The sequence below is a fragment of the Rhinopithecus roxellana genome, chromosome 9 (assembly GCF_007565055.1).
Source record: "Rhinopithecus roxellana isolate Shanxi Qingling chromosome 9, ASM756505v1, whole genome shotgun sequence".
NCBI lineage: Eukaryota > Metazoa > Chordata > Mammalia > Primates > Cercopithecidae > Rhinopithecus > Rhinopithecus roxellana.
In genome coordinates, this window is record NC_044557.1 from 9684462 (window position 1) to 9700139 (window position 15678).

The 15678-nt window shown below is 42.6% G+C and overlaps 1 protein-coding gene and 1 non-coding gene across 3 annotated transcripts in view; both read right to left on the reverse strand.

Annotated features, from left to right (window-relative positions):
* The window catches only part of RGS20 (regulator of G protein signaling 20), a 111077-nt gene that overhangs the window by 42246 nt on the left and 53153 nt on the right, over nucleotides 1-15678 (reverse strand). The gene's annotated exons all lie outside the window — the stretch shown is intronic.
* On the reverse strand, nucleotides 3456-3561 carry LOC115899744. Its single transcript, XR_004059355.1, has one exon. It is a non-coding gene; the product is annotated as a U6 spliceosomal RNA (small nuclear RNA).

Here is a 15678-nt window from a genome sequence, read left to right on the forward strand (position 1 = left end):
ACTACTAATGGGTACAAGGTTTCTTTTAATGAAGATGTCCTAAAATTAGATTATGATGATGGCTGCACAACTCTGTAAGTATACTAAAAACTACTGGTTGTGACTGACTGAGACAGAGTCAGCCTCTGTCACCCAGACTGGAGTGCAGTGGTGTGATCATAGCTCACTGCACTCTCCAACTCCTGGGCTCAAGTGATCCTCCTGCCTTGGCTCCCAAAGTGCTGGGACAACGGGTATGAACCACTGTGCCTGGCCTGTGCTCTTTAAATGAGTAAACTTTATGGTATGTAAATTCTATCTTAATGCTGTTTAAAGGTAAAAGAGTAAGGGAGTGTAGAGTTACCAGTTTCAATGTACATTTAACAGGAGTTTAATATAAGGAAAATGGAGATAATGATGGGGAAATAACAGTTAAAAAGAAAGTAGGAGGCTGGGCATGGTGACTCATGCCTGTAATTCCTGCACTTTGGGAGGCAGAGGCAGGCGGATCACCTGAGGTCAGGAGTTCCAGACCAGCCTGGCCAACATGGTGAAACCCTGTCTCTACTAAAAATACAAAAAATTAGCTGGGTGTGGTGGCGTGTGCCTGTAATCCCAGCTATTCAGGAAGCTGAGGCAGGAGAATCACTTGAACCCAGGAGGCAGAGGTTGCAATGAGCTGAGATTGCACCACTGCACTCCAGCCTGGGCAACAAGAGTGAAATTCCATCTCAAAAAACAAGAACAAAAACAAAAACAAAACAAAAAAAAACACAACCAAACAAAAAGAAAGTAGGTGTTCTGAGAATTTCCGGAATTGAAAAAAACACAAATCCTCACTGCTATAGACTGAATGTTTATGTCTACCACAAAATTCATTAATTGAAGCCCCAAGGTGATGATATTTGGAAGTGGGGCCCTAGGGAGTGATTAGGTCATGAGAATGGGGCCTTTATGAAAGGGATTCGTGTCCTTATAAAAGAGGCTTCACAGAGCTCTTTCCCTCTTTATCCACCCTGTGAGGGTGTGGTGAGAAGACCGTTTCTGGTTTCTGGCAACCAGGAAACAGCCCTCACCAGACACCTATCTGCCAGTGCCTTGATCTTGGACTTCCCAGCCTCCAGAACTGTGAGAAACAAACTTGGTCATTTGAGTGACTCAGCCAATGGAATTCTGTTATAGCAACATAAATTGACTAGACACTGAGAAAGTCTCTCTGTTTACAAAGCAGGACGAATAAACAAAAATCCACTACTAGAAACACCATGGTAAACTTTAAAACATCAGGAATTGACAGATAATTTAAGAAGCTACCAGAGAAAAAAGTTTCCTACAAAAGAATGATAATTAGGCCAACAACCATACTTCTCTTCAGCAACAACAGATCCCAGAAGAAAACAGATAATATCTTCCTCTGAGATAAGACTCAGAGAGCTTATCTCTCACAGCCCGTTGCAAAAAAATTATTAAAGCATATTTTACCAAGAAAAGTAGGTCCCCAGGGGAAGTATGGAATACAAGAAACAATAGTAAATCTAGAATTCGATAAAATATGTTAGTAAATTTAATTAAGTACTGTCTGCAAAAATGGGTCTTAGGCTGGGTACAGTGGCTCATGCCTGTAATCCCAGCACTTTGGGAGGCTGAGGCAGATGGATCACTTGAGGTCAGGAGTTTGAGACCATCCTGGGCAACACAGTGAAACCCTGTATCTATGAAAAATAAATAAATTAGCTGGACTTTGTGGTACACTCCTGTATTCCCAGCTCTTCAGGAGGTTGAGGTGGGAGGATCACTTGAGCCCAGGAGGTGGAGACGGCAGTGAGCTGTGGTCATACCACCACAGTTAGCCTGAGCAACACAGTGAGACCCTGTCTCAAAGGAAAAAAAAATGGAGCTTGAGTACTTGTGTACTTAAGTACTTGACTGAATGCAGGAATCTTTTGAAAGTGATTAGAAAAGTTAGATGAACATTATGTAGCCAGGGAGGGTTACTATAACAGGACACTAAATGGAATGTTTCCTGTCATATCAGCGTTTCCAAAGTCTCTGAGTCTCCAAACGTAAGGACTGTGAGTGATGTGTGCCCACATATTCTAAAGAGAGCTTCTCACACTTCTATGTAAAACTTAGTAGAAGAATTAATGGAAATCACATACTGATAATCTTGAGAATATTTTAGAGATAAAGAGATTTCACCAAAGGAAATTTGTAGTAGAGAGCGCCCAGTAGCATGTCTGCTCCTTTCTCTCCCACCATCTATTGGAGACAGAAGAGATCCTGGGGGAGCATGCCAGAAGAGACGACTTGGACCACAGTCCTCAGATGAGGACTCTCGGAAAGAAAATTATTAAAGTATATTTTACCGAGAAAAGTAGACCCCAAGGGTAAGTATAGAATACAAGAAACAATAGTGAATCTAGAATTCGATAAAATACGGTAAAATATATCAGTAAAAATGTCAGGTGGGGTGGTTCATGCCTATAACCACACCTACTTGAGAGGCTTGATTGAGGCCAGGAGTTCGAGACTAGCCTGGACACCATAGCGAGACTCCAATTCCAAACACATTTTTAAAAAAGAAAGAAACTCAGGCACCAGCCCTGTCCTGGTCCTCAGATGATGCAGAAGACTCCTGGGGAGAACCTGGCGGAGTCTGAGAGGTACAGAAACTGCAGCTTCCCTCCGGACTGCCTGAGACTGAATGGGAAGGGCCAGTTGGAACAGCCAGGTCTAGGGAAAAGGGAAGCAACCAGCTGCCTGGATGGGTGAGTTTTTCCATGGGAGACATGGAAGGGAGCCAAGCTTGAATCTTCTTGAAGGATCCTGTGCAAAACTGTTGGATTGGGGAGGAGGACCCTAGGGCTGTATGATTGGTACCAAAGCTGAGGAGGTCAGGCAGGAGTGGGGAGATCCCTGTAGGGGAAGACTGGTCTGAATTCCCACTGACCAACACCACCTCTGTCTTTAGCAGTGCTGCATCCACGGCAGCGGAGCTAGGAAAGGAGAGAAAACAGAGAGGAACTGGAAGGGCTCTCCTCCTGTCCCCTGCCACTGTTGGTCTGCCCGACCTCTGGAGAAGCCAAAGCTGGGTGAGGGGAAACTGAAATGGAGGGCACTAAAGTTTGATTTCAAGGGGACTGACCTTTTGTTTTGTTCTGTTTTTGAGACAGAGTCACGCTCCATTGCCCAGGCTGGACATGCAGTGGTGCGATCTCGGCTCACTGCAACCTCCGCCTCCCAGGTTCAAGTGATTCTCCTGCCTCAGCCTCCCAAGTAGCTGGGATTACAGGTGTGCATCACCACACCCAGCTAATTTTTGTATTTTTAGTAGAGACAGAGTTTCACCATGTTGGCCAGGCTAGTCTAAAACTCCTGACCTCAGGTGATCCCTACCAAAGTGCTGGAATTACAGGCATGAGCCACCGCGCCTGGCCGGGACTAAACATTAAAAAACAATTTGTTGCTTTTTTTTTCTTTTTATGGAATGCTTCACGAATTTGCATGTCATCCTTGCGCAGGGGTCATGCTAATTTCTCTGTATTGTTCCAGTTTTAGTATATGTGCTGCTGAAGTGAGCACTGAATTTTTTTAACGCCTGAAAATGAGACTGTTCTAATACTGACATTGACCTGAAAAACTCTAGAATCTGCACGAGATAAGAGTTGAGGGGAGAGGAGGGGAAAACCGATACTGTTTGAATGTGGTGATAGGAGAAGAAATTCACTGCCTGTTTACACTCAGTTCAGTCCGGCTTGTTAAATTAGTGAACTACATAAAGAAACTAAGATTATCTCGTGCACAAGAATGGATAAGAGGTGACAGCAAATATCACAAATTACAGTCTGGGGGCAGGGACATGAAGGGAGATCTGTAAGGGATAAGATCAAAAATAGGAAGAGAAAGAAGGAGAGAATAGGGGAATCCACAGTGGACCCAAAGTACCAAGGCTAAGAACCTAAAATTGGATTGGCATGAAAGAACTAAGAAGGGCCTGTAATCCCAGCTCCTTGGGAGGCCAAGGTGGGAGGATCACTTGAGGCCAGGAATTCAAGACCAGCCCAGGCAACATAGCAAGACTCCATCTCTACAAATATCAAAAAATTAGCCAGATGTGGTGGTGCATGCCTATAGTACTAGTTACTCAGTAGGCTGAGGCAGGAGGATCACTTGAGCCCAGGAATTTGAGACTGTAGTGAGCCACGACGGAGCCACTGTACTCCAGCCTGTGACAGAGCAGGACCCTGTTTCAAAAAAAAAAAAAAAAAAAGAGAGAGAGAGAGAGAGGAAAAAAGAGAAAAGAAAACGAAGGAAAAGGAAAAAAAGAGAAAGAAAAATGAAAATATAGCCAAGGCCAGAGGTCTTGATGCCAGAGCCCAGTGAGTGATCAAAGTAGCCACATCCACACACCTTTTATTAGAAACCTCAATTTCTGTGTAAGAATAAACTTTAACATCTGGATTAGTTTCCTAGAGCTGCTGTAACAAACTACCACAAACCGGATGGCTTAAAACAACGGAAATTCATTCTTGTGGTTCTGGAGGCTAAAAGTTCAAAACCAAATCGTCAGCAGGGCCAGACACCCGCCTCTGAAGGTTCTAGGGGAGGATTCTTCCTCGCCTCTTCTGGCAACCTCTGTGGCAACAGAAACCCAATCTCTGCCTTCTTTGCCACTTGCCCTTCTTCCCTCTATGTCTGCCTGGGTCTTTGAAGGTCTCCCTCCTTATAAGGTCACCAGTCATGGGGATTTCAGGACCACCTTTATCCAGTTTGGCCTCATCTTCACTTGGTTAGCCAGATGTGGTGGTGTATGCAAAGACCCTGTTTCCAAATAAGGTGAAATTCACAGGCATCACGGTTAGAACTTCAACATATATTCTGGGGGGACACAATTCAACCCATAGCAATGTTTAATGTGGAGTGAGGAATAGGAGCTCCTGTGAAGCCACTTTAATGCTTCTGTCCAGAACTGTCAAGTGCATTGGGTGACTGGGCACTTTAATCTGCAGCTGAGTTGACTAACTCAGCTGTGATAATTTATTAATATTATTTTTAGGCCGGGCATGGTGGCTTATGTCTGTAATCCCAGCACTTTGGGAGCCTGAGGCAGGTGGATCATCTGAGGTCAGGAGTTTGATACCAGCCTGACCAACATGGAGAAACCCCATCTCTACCAAAAATACAAAAATTAGCCAGGCATGGTGGCAGGTGCCTGTAATTCCAGCTACTTGGGAGGCTGAGGCAGGAGAACTGCTTGAACCCTGGAGGCGGAAGTCACAGTGAGCTGAGATCGCGCCACTGCACTCCAGCCTGGGAGACAAGAGCAAAACTCCGTCTCAAAAACAAACAAACAAACAAAATATATATGTATACATATATATACTTTTTGAAGTCATGTTAAAATATGCACCTGCACATGATAAGAAAAACCACACAACACTGACGGGTTTATAGTGACAGCTGTGTCCTAGAGGAAAGCGCCATCATTTGTTTTTCTGTATGCCTTTCCAGATATCTATACACAGGCATTTTTAAGAAAATGGAAGCATGGTATACCACTGTTCTGTGCCTCTCTTTCTTTACCTCACAGGGTAGCTTGAGGCTCTTTCCACATTAGCACATGTGGATCTACTGATGACACAGGTATGAATTAGGTTTTCTCCAACTTCTAACAGTCCCAACAGTTCAGTATCTGAGAAATGGCAAAGGCACAACCCAAATGCTTTGATTATATAGTAACGATTTGCTTGTACAGTGTTTGAGTATATCAAGATCATTTATTCAATAAATGCAAACAGATGTAGAAAAGGAGACAATCTATGGAGAATCTAACAACATGGTAAGGAGTTTTCTTATTCTTTCTCAGGTAGTATCAGCCCTCACTCCAAAGCTAAGCATAGGCAAAGGGCAGAACTTCTGTGCTTAGCAGACTAGGTGGTAAGAAAAGGTCTGTTGAGGCTGGGCATCGTGGCTCATGCCTATAATCCCAGCAGACTTTGGGAGGCCGAGGTGGGTGGATCACCTGAGGTCAGGAGTTCAAGACCAGTCTGGCCAACATGGTGAAACCCCGTCTCTATTAAAAATACAAAAATTAGCTGGGTGTGGTGGCATGTGCCTGTAGTCCCAGCTACTTGAGAGGCTGAGGCAGGAGAATCACTTGAACCCAGGAGGCAGAGGTTGCAGTGAACTGAGTTTGCACCACTGCACTCCAGTCTGGGCAACAGAGCAAGACTCCACCTCAAAAAAAAAGTATACCAATTGCAGTGCATTGAAACACATAAAATTGTGAAAAACTATGAATTCATGACGGTACTAAAAAAAACTCACTGATTACATTTAGACAGTGATAGGGAACAATTTTGAAGAGTGATAAATAAGGGGAAAGAATCAAGTTTTTATCCTACTTTGCCTATACAAATCATACTTCAGGGTAACCTAATAGTTGATACTTTTTTTTAAAAAACATTTTACTCACTAATAAATGAAAAAATAATAGATGAAGAAATCACGTATACAAACACACACACGCACACTACATATATATATATACACACACACACACACAAATAAAATCACCTGTGAAAAAATGTTCAGTTTTATCAAAAGTAAATTTAGAAAAATATTGGTATTCTCAATGAAGTATTAGAATAGACAGACGAACAGTAGCCGGAAGCCAGTGGGATGAATTCATTTGAGAGAATGCAACTAATGAAAGATTTCATAAATACTGAAGATGCAAAATTGAAGTTAAATGTGATTCAAGAATAAATATTAAAACTTATGTGGCAGGAAATCATGTAAAACAAAGAGATGCAAATTAAAACTAGGTATCTTTTTTTGATATTTTTACCTATAAAATTGGCAAAAAAAAAAAAAAAAAATCAAGATTAACTGTATCCACTGTGAGGACTGGGAATTTGGCTTAAATCTCAACTCCATTGTTGATTAGCTGCATGATCCTGGGGAAGTTATTCCATCTCTTTGAGTCTTGGTTCCTTCGTCAGTAGAACTGGGATACTGAGTATCCTGGAGGTGAAGATTAAATGAGGCGATACCAGTGAAGCACTTCAATTGTGCTTGCAACACATAGCACTCAATAAATGTTTGCTATGTGATTATTCCTATGCATAGGAATTTGCAGTTTTGTGATTTATGTTCCTATTATGAATAGGATCTCCCTTCATTAATTTTCCTTTTTTTGGCCATCCTTGTCTAGTTTAAATATTCTTATTTTTCTGCCTTTTAAAACAAAGCTGGAAAATTTCCATCTTTTTATTTCTATGTCTTTTTTGAGACAGAGTCTCACTCCATCACCCAAGCTGGAGTGCAGTGGCCCGATCTCAGCTCATTACAACTTCCACCTCCCGGGTTCCAGCGATTCTCATGCCTCAGTCTCCCGAGTAGCTGGGATTACAGGCGCGCACCACCATGCCCAGCTAATTTTTTTTGTATTTTTAGTAGAGATGGAGTTTCCCCATGTTATGCTGGCCAGGCTGGTCTCGAACTCCTGACCTCAAGTGATCCGCCCACCTCAGCCTCCCAAAGTGCTGGTATTACAGGCAATGAGTCACCGTGCCTGGCCAGGGCCTGATGCCTTTCTTAGGGACAAATCTCATAACACCTTTTCGATTTTTTCTATGTAGTTTAGGATCTTCTACTACCATATGACACAATATTTTAAATTTAAATTTTTTCAGAAAAGTGTCTATCTTACCTAAGATTTTCAAATACATTGGCATTAAACTTGTACATGTTATTTGGTTTTTGTGTAAAAAAGTCTTGATCCGGTTATGCACCATAACTCATTTCTGACGGTTTGGGCTTTTCTGTCCTCTTATCTGAATCAGATTTGTCAAAGGTTAGTCTGTAGTTCTGTTTTCCAAAGAACTGGCTTTAGGCTTTATGGATCAATTTTGCTTTCTGTTAACTGTAAATTTCATTAATTTCTGCTTTTATTTTCATTATTCTTTATCTACTTTTTAAAAAATGACTTCGTTTTCTCCTGGCCTCTCACACTAAAGTTTTAGTTCATTTACGTTCAGTCACTGCTGGTTTTTAATAAGTGGGTTTAAAAGTATAAATTTTTATCTGATTACTGCTTTGATCATATCCATTGAGTTTTGCTATATAGCACTATTTTTATTTTCAAATACCTCAGATCTAACTGATGCTCAGATTTTTTATCCACAGCCTTTTAGAAGTTTATTTTTAATTTCTTGACTAGCCTGACTAGTTTATATGTTTCTTTACATTTTGATCAGAAAATGTGGCCTGTATGATTTTAACATTTTTTTTTTTTTTTTTTTGAGAGGGAGTCTCGCTCTGTCGCCCAGGCTGGAGTGCAGTGGCCGGATCTCAGCTCACTGCAAGCTCCGCCTCCTGGGTTTATGCCATTCTCCTGCCTCAGCCTCCCGAGTGGCTGGGACTACAGGCGCCCGCCACCTCGCCCGGCTAATTTTTTGTATTTTTTAGTAGAGACAGGGTTTCACCGTGTTAGCCAGGATGGTCTCGATCTCCTGACCTCGTGATCCGCCCGTCTCGGCCTCCGAAAGTGCTGGGATTACAGGCTTGAGCCACCGCGCCCGGCGATTTTAACATTTTTAAATACATTATTACTTTGTAGATTGATTTGATAGTTTTGCCTTTTTCAAAATATCATACAAATTAAATCATGTGGCATGCCATTGTTTGGAGTCTGGGCTTCTTTTACTTAGCGTAGTGCTTTTGAGATTTACCTGGTTGTGTGTATCAGTAGTTCATTCTTGTTTATTGCTGAGTAGTACTCAACTATATGCTTCTAACTGTTTATCCAGGCACCTACTGATGGACATTTTTGTTATTTCCTGTTTTGGGTGCTTATGAATAAAGCTTCTATAAACATTTGTGCAGAGATTTTTGTGCGGGTGTATGTTTTCATTTCTCTTGGGTAAATACTCACTGGGTCACAGAGTAAGTGCATGTTTATTTGCTTTCTAAGAACATGCCAACTTGTCTTTCAAAGGAGCTGTATCTTTTTTCTATTCCCACCAGCAATGAATGAGAGCTTCAATTGTTCCACATCCTCGTCAGTAGATGAATTGTCAGATTTTTTTTTCCTGGCGATTTTAATAGGCATAAGCGGCAGCTCATAGTGAGTTTAATTTGCATTTCCCTCTTGACTGACAATGTTGAGCATTCTTTTCATATATCATCTGCTATGTGTGCCTCTTCTTTGGTGGAGGGTCTTGGTAATCTTTTTTGGCTCATAGCCTGAAGCAAGAGCCCCTCAAATACCAGCTTTGCGCTCTTGCTGGTACCAGGGCATCTGGACTTTTGCTGGCTACATGGCTTTCTTCATGTTCCTAATAATGCTTTGACTGATTCTGTTTTGTGTAAAGGTATTTAACACATATGTGATGAATGATTAGAGAACTAATAATGTATCCCTCCGTGTTTCACCTCATGACTCAGTGTATCTTTACCCTTTCTGTCTGATAACATACCTGGGAATTTAATAAAATGTATGAACCCAGCCCAGGAAGGCACTTGTCCCTTCTCTCTTCAACTGTCTACTGGTCACCTTCATTTCCCCAGTCTCAGACACTCTAGATACAAAGGACTCTAGAAGGAAAGAGAGAGAATACACACCCAGCAGACATTTTCCTTCCTCTGACTGCTGAGTTTCCATCACCTCTGTCCTTCCACATCAGTCAAAAGTTGTCAAAGACAAGTGTATCACACGCATTTAATCCATTCTCAGACATGGCTCACCATTATTCACGTAACAATCCTTCCCTCTGTATTGCTACTTTCTGTAATGTTACTTCTCTACCGGAAGCAAGAAACGTCCAATATCAAGTGCCAGGACTATGATATCATTCTGCCATAGGAACATTAATCTCCAAATTTTTAATATAAGCATGCATTTAAATATCTACCTGTACACTATTATAATAGCAGCCTTTTGAAAAATAGCATAATGGGCTGGGTGTGGTGGCCCACAGCCGTGTAATCCCAGCACTTTGGGAGACCAAGGCCATGGGTGCATCACTTCAGCCTAGGAGTTTGAGACTAGCCTGGGCAACATAGGGAGACCCTGTCTCAACAACAACAACAACAACAAATTAGCCAGATATGGTGGCGCACACCTGCAGTCCCAGGTATTTGGGAGGCTGAGGCTGGAGGATTGCTGGAGCCTGGAAGGCAGAGGCTACAGTGAATTGAGATAACACCACTGCACTCCAGCCTGGGTGACAGAGCAAGCCCCTGTCTCAAAAAAAAAAAAAAAAAGGTATATGGATAATATACTCATACTGGATAATAGAGTACTCAGAATCAAATGGACCCAGTACCACCACTACCTCTATGACCACAGGCAGGTCACCCCAACTTCTCCGTGTCAAATCAGGAAAATAATAGTACTGGGCTTATGGGGTTGCTGGGAGGAATATATATGATAATTCATGTAAAATCCTCACATAGTGCCTGGAATTATTAAATGCTCAACAACTGTTACCACGTATATTTTTAAAAACAATAACATGCCGTAAATCCATCATGCCAATATTTAAAATTTTATTTTGCATTTCCTTCCCTTTGTTCACAAAATTATTTACATGATTACAAGAGAGTGTATATATGATTTTGAATGCTGCTTTATAACTTTCTGTGTTGATATGATTATTTATTTATTTATTTATTTATTTATCTTGAGATAGGGTCTCACTCTGTCACCCAGGCTGGGGTGCGCTGATGCAATTATAGATCCCAGCTACCTTCACCTCCTGGGCCTCAGGTGATCCTTCCACCTCAGCCTCCTGCGTAGCTGGGGCCACAGGTGCGAGCCACTGCACCCAGCTAATTTTTTTAATTTTTGAGACAGAGTTTCACTCTTGTTGCCCAGGCTGGAGTGCAACGGCATGATCTCAGCTCACTGCAACCTCTGCCTCCCAGGTTCAAGAGATTCTCCTGGCTCAGCCTCCCGAGTAGCTGGGATTACAGGCAACTGCCAGCATGCCTGGCAAATTTTTGTATCATTAATAGAGATGGGGTTTTACCATGTGACCCAGGCTGGTCTCAAATTCTTGGGCTCAAGTGATCAACTCAACTTGGGCACCCAAAGTGCTTGGATTACAGGCATGAATCACCACTCCCAGAAGTAGTCTTTATAAGTTTATAAGTTTTAGTAGCTCGGCAAGTCCAGTGTTTTACTTTTCTGTATCTCCTTTATCTATTGCTTTATTCCAACTATTGCTTCTAACTTTCATGACTTCCTTTCCATAGCTGCCTTGTCTGCATGTGCCTGCCTTTATTCATTGCTTTCAAGGTTCTATAAAGAAAATTTCTAAGAGTTAAATAAAATCACCCATTATCCCATCTCCCAACATTTTCCATCTTTTCTTTCCATATGCATATGCCGTTTTCAATAGTTTCAGTGTCAACCATCTTCAGATGGACTGCTCTCTGTCAAGCATCATGAATGGGTCAGGCAGCTCTGACCTTTCACCACCCACCTCATAACTTCATTGAACCCGAGACTCTACCCTACAGACTGTACTTCTAGATGGATGTTTTTCCGGACTGGTGTTGTATTTCAGGATCAGGGTGACAGTACCCCCTACCTTTGATGGCTCCACAATGACCCAAAGGCAGGAATCCCAAACCTTTCCCTTAGACATGGTAGCCAGTAATGACCTTCAAACTTAATCTGTATCCTGGTTAAATCTTTTGGCCCCTCATTTCCTACCCCTCTAAAATGCAAAGCATAAGCTTGCCATTCATTTTCGGGGATCCTAAGAAGCTATGAGATGCAGGAGCCTGTTAGCCTGTCCTCTGGCCTCCCAGGAGACTCGTTACCTGCCCCGCCACTCCCCATCCCCAAGAGCGTCTCTCTTACTCTTTAAATATTTTGGAAAGATTCTTTAAATTTTTTTTCTTTTTCCTGAGACAGAGTCTTACTCTGTCACCCAGAGCTAGAGTACAATGGGGCAATCTCGGCTCACTGCAACCTCAGCCTCCCGGGTTCAAGCAATTCTTCTGCCTCAGCCTCCCAAGTAGCTAAGATTACAGGCTCGCACCACCATGCCAAGCTAATTTTTATATTTTTAGTAGAAACAGGTTTCACCATGCTGGCCAGGCTGGTCTCGAACTCCTGATCTCGTGATCCGCCTGCCTCGGCCTCTCAAAGTGCTGAGATTACAGGCGTAAGCCACGGCGCCCAGTCAAGATTCTTTAAATCTTAATAGATACAGGAAGGCTATCAAAACATAGAAAACATCAAATGCTTCAGAAAAAAACATGGTTCACAAGCAGGAGGAATCTGCGTGCTTTGTTATCTGAGATAAGGAAGAATGGGACCAATGTGAAGACAGCTCCGATACCAACCCATCTGGCCACTTAGTTCCATCGCTCCTCCCAGATTTTTGTTACGATATGCTAGAGTTAATTGATGGGACATTTGGCCCTCTTTCTATTTTCGCATTGAAGAAATGACTAATGACATTAAAATGGGGTGGAACGTGAAGCCAGAGAGCTATGTCTGGGATTTTACAGCTTTGGTAATCCCCAATATACCAACTATAGCAGATGGACAAAAACAAGGGAGTCTCCCTCCTAACTCTCAGCTGTAAGCCTTCCCCTTGCATTGCACTGGGATGCTATAATTTTATCTTAGTCCCTCAGTTGTGCCCTATACATCTCTCTCCCAGTACTTTTTTGAGCCTGTTCAAATGATTGGGTCTTTGTTGCTGTTCCACATTAAGAACAAAGCACCTTTCCTCATGAGCCTCATTCATTTCGATTGCACTGTTTTCTGAGCTCCCACTGACTGTGGTTCCAAGGTGTATGAAAAGCATTCCAGGAATATCCTCCTGTACTGCAGCCTCAAGAGACATTCTCATTTCCTTGTTCTCTGCTGTAACGTTTCTGAGTATTTAACACAATGTGTTTCAATTCACTCCTAATTTTACCTCCTCTTGGTCGTCCTGCCTTCTAGGTTTCCCCTGCCTGGGAAATCTTTCTCTAATACTATCTTGCCTTGGATGCAGGATGATTTTCCACAGATACCACATTTGCCAGCACACTTAGGGGCCACTCAATAGCAAAGTAGCAGAGCGTTGAGTGAGTTGTTTTTCCTTTTTTTGAGATGGAATCTTGCTCTGTCACCCAGGCTGGAGTGCAGTGGTGCCATCTCGGCTCCCTGCAACCTCCGCCTCCCGGGTTCAAGTGATTCTCCTGCTTTAGCCTCCCGAGTAGTTAGGACTGTAGGCACATGGCATCATGCTTGGCTAATTTTTTGCATTTTTAGTAGAGACTGGGTTTCACCATGTTAGCCAGGATGGTCTCAGAACTCCTGACCTCGTGATCCGCCCGCCTCGACCTCCCAAAGTGCTGGGATTACAGGCATGAACCACCGTGCCTGGCCTCAGTGAGTTTTTTGTAGGGTCCTCTGGTCTTAAATACTTGGTCTTAAAGTTGGATGCTCACTTGTGGGTGGAGGAGGGGGAACCTGTGATCCAGGCCACTCTCAGCCCCATGCATGCCTCTGACTTCAGACAGAACTGGAAGTCGAATGAAGGGGAGGAGGAAAAGCATGGAAAAGCCATTTGCCTGGGGACAGGAGGCATAAAATGTGTTGGAGAGAGGGACAAATCTCATATGAAGGGTTCTAGGCTTCCAGAACCTGAAGGAAAGAGTTTCTGAAGATGCTTGGCTTCGAGGAGGAGGAGTTCAGAGGAAGTCTTTTTTTGGCTGCTCGCCAGATTCTCATTCAAGAATTTACACGATGAGGTTAGAAAAACAGACCTGCCGAATCCATGCTAAACTCTCCTTGGGTTTAGCTGCCTACCTGAAAATAGCAACAGGGGAATGTGGCTTTCTCTGAGTCATGTAACACCGGATTACCAGATGCTGCTGAAGTCACAAACAGGCCTTGTTACTATCAGCAGCGAGACGTAAGCTGAATGCTGGTCAACAGTGATGTTCTGTTTAGTAGGATGCTGAGATGAGGCGATTCTAAGTTTGAGAGGACGCTGGCCTATTATCCTGCAGTGTAGTCATCACCAGACAAAAGTCCATCTCACTGTGGCTCATGAAATATTAATGAAGAGCTAGAATTACTTGCACTGACTTCAGCACAAATAGACTAAAAAATAAAATCAAAGCTCTATTTTCCACTACATTTGATGCAGAAAGCTAACAGTTTCGAAGCTGGGGGATTTTTGTGGAAATTCTAAACTTTGCCTCCAGGCAAATCTGTGGGTTTTCAAAATTTTCTGTCTTTTGGTTTTATTGTCTATTTGGGTTTTATTGTCTGACTATTTTAAGAAAAAGCTGGTCCATTGTTTTCTAGTAGGGGAAGTCAACTGGAAGCTTAATAGTAACAAAAGACTTTTGAATTATAATTACTTCCAGATGGATGCTTACAGATGTCCTCATCTTTTAAAAAACCACTTAAGCATCTTACCATCTGTTTTTCAGTGACTTATCATGGAAATCTTTACACTTTTGTTTATATAGCCATTGCCAAATGTGTAAGCCCCAGGAGGTTTTAAGCCAGTGAAGGCTTTAAGACTATAATAAGAGTGTCTTTCTCTTCTCTTCTGCCATTACTAAATGAACATCCTATATAACTCAACTTTTACAATGGCCTTTTGGGAAGTATTAGAAAGAAGAGAGTATGATCTGAAGGAAATTAATAAATTACGTATGTTTTTATTTGTTCTTTCCTAACGTCAGCCAACAATGAAGGAGCATTTTGTAAGTACCGACTGAAATCTTTATTAAGAGCTTTGCTTATCCCAGCAAACAGTGGCATTCTCAAGAAAATTGCAGCTGGGGTGCACTCCCAGTGATAACTTAGCCCAGGGCACCTCTGAAAACATTAAACACTTGGGAAAATTTTTGTCTGTGGGGCTGCTTTAGGGACTCTTCAAATGGCTGAGGAATGTGTCAGGCCATCATTAACGGTTTGCATGAGAATGGCCAGCTTTTTACTGTTTCCCAGCAAGGAGCAGGCTCCCTAATGAGAGTTTCTTCGTAGTTATTGCAAATTACAGAAAAAAACAGGCAACTTACATCATAGAAAAATTAATATTGAAAATTGTTGGGGCCAGGCGCAGTGGCTCACGCCTGTAATCTGAGCGCTTTGGGAGGCCGAGGTGGAAGGATCACATGAGGTCAAAAGTTCGAGACCAGCCTGGCCAACAGGGCGAAATCCCATCTCTACTAAAAATATAAAAATTTGCCGGGCATGGTGGCAGGCACCTGTGATCCCAGCTACTTGGGAGGGTGAGGCAGGAGAATCGCTTGAACCTGGGAGGCGGAGGTTGCAGTGAGCAGAGATCACACCACTACACTCCAGCCTGGGTGACAAGAGTGAGACTTGGTGAAAAAAAAAAAAAAAAGCGAAGTTATTATCTCTCCAGAAGAAGCTACCCCTTCTTGTTTTTTCTCTCTTGGTAAGCAGTGTTACTATCTCTCCAGTTGTTCAAGAAAACTTGTCATCCTCACCTCCTCCCAATTCTAACTCCTGGCAAAGGCAAAGGAAATCTGCCTCCCAGCATGCCTCTTACGTCTGCCCTGTTCTTCTCCACATGCTATGGCCCTAGTTAACATCTCAGATCTGGACAATGATGGAAGTCTCCCCGCCACTCACTCTGCCTCCATTCTCACCTTGGATAAAAGGTAAAATTCTGGTAGGAGCTATGAGAGAGCCACAAA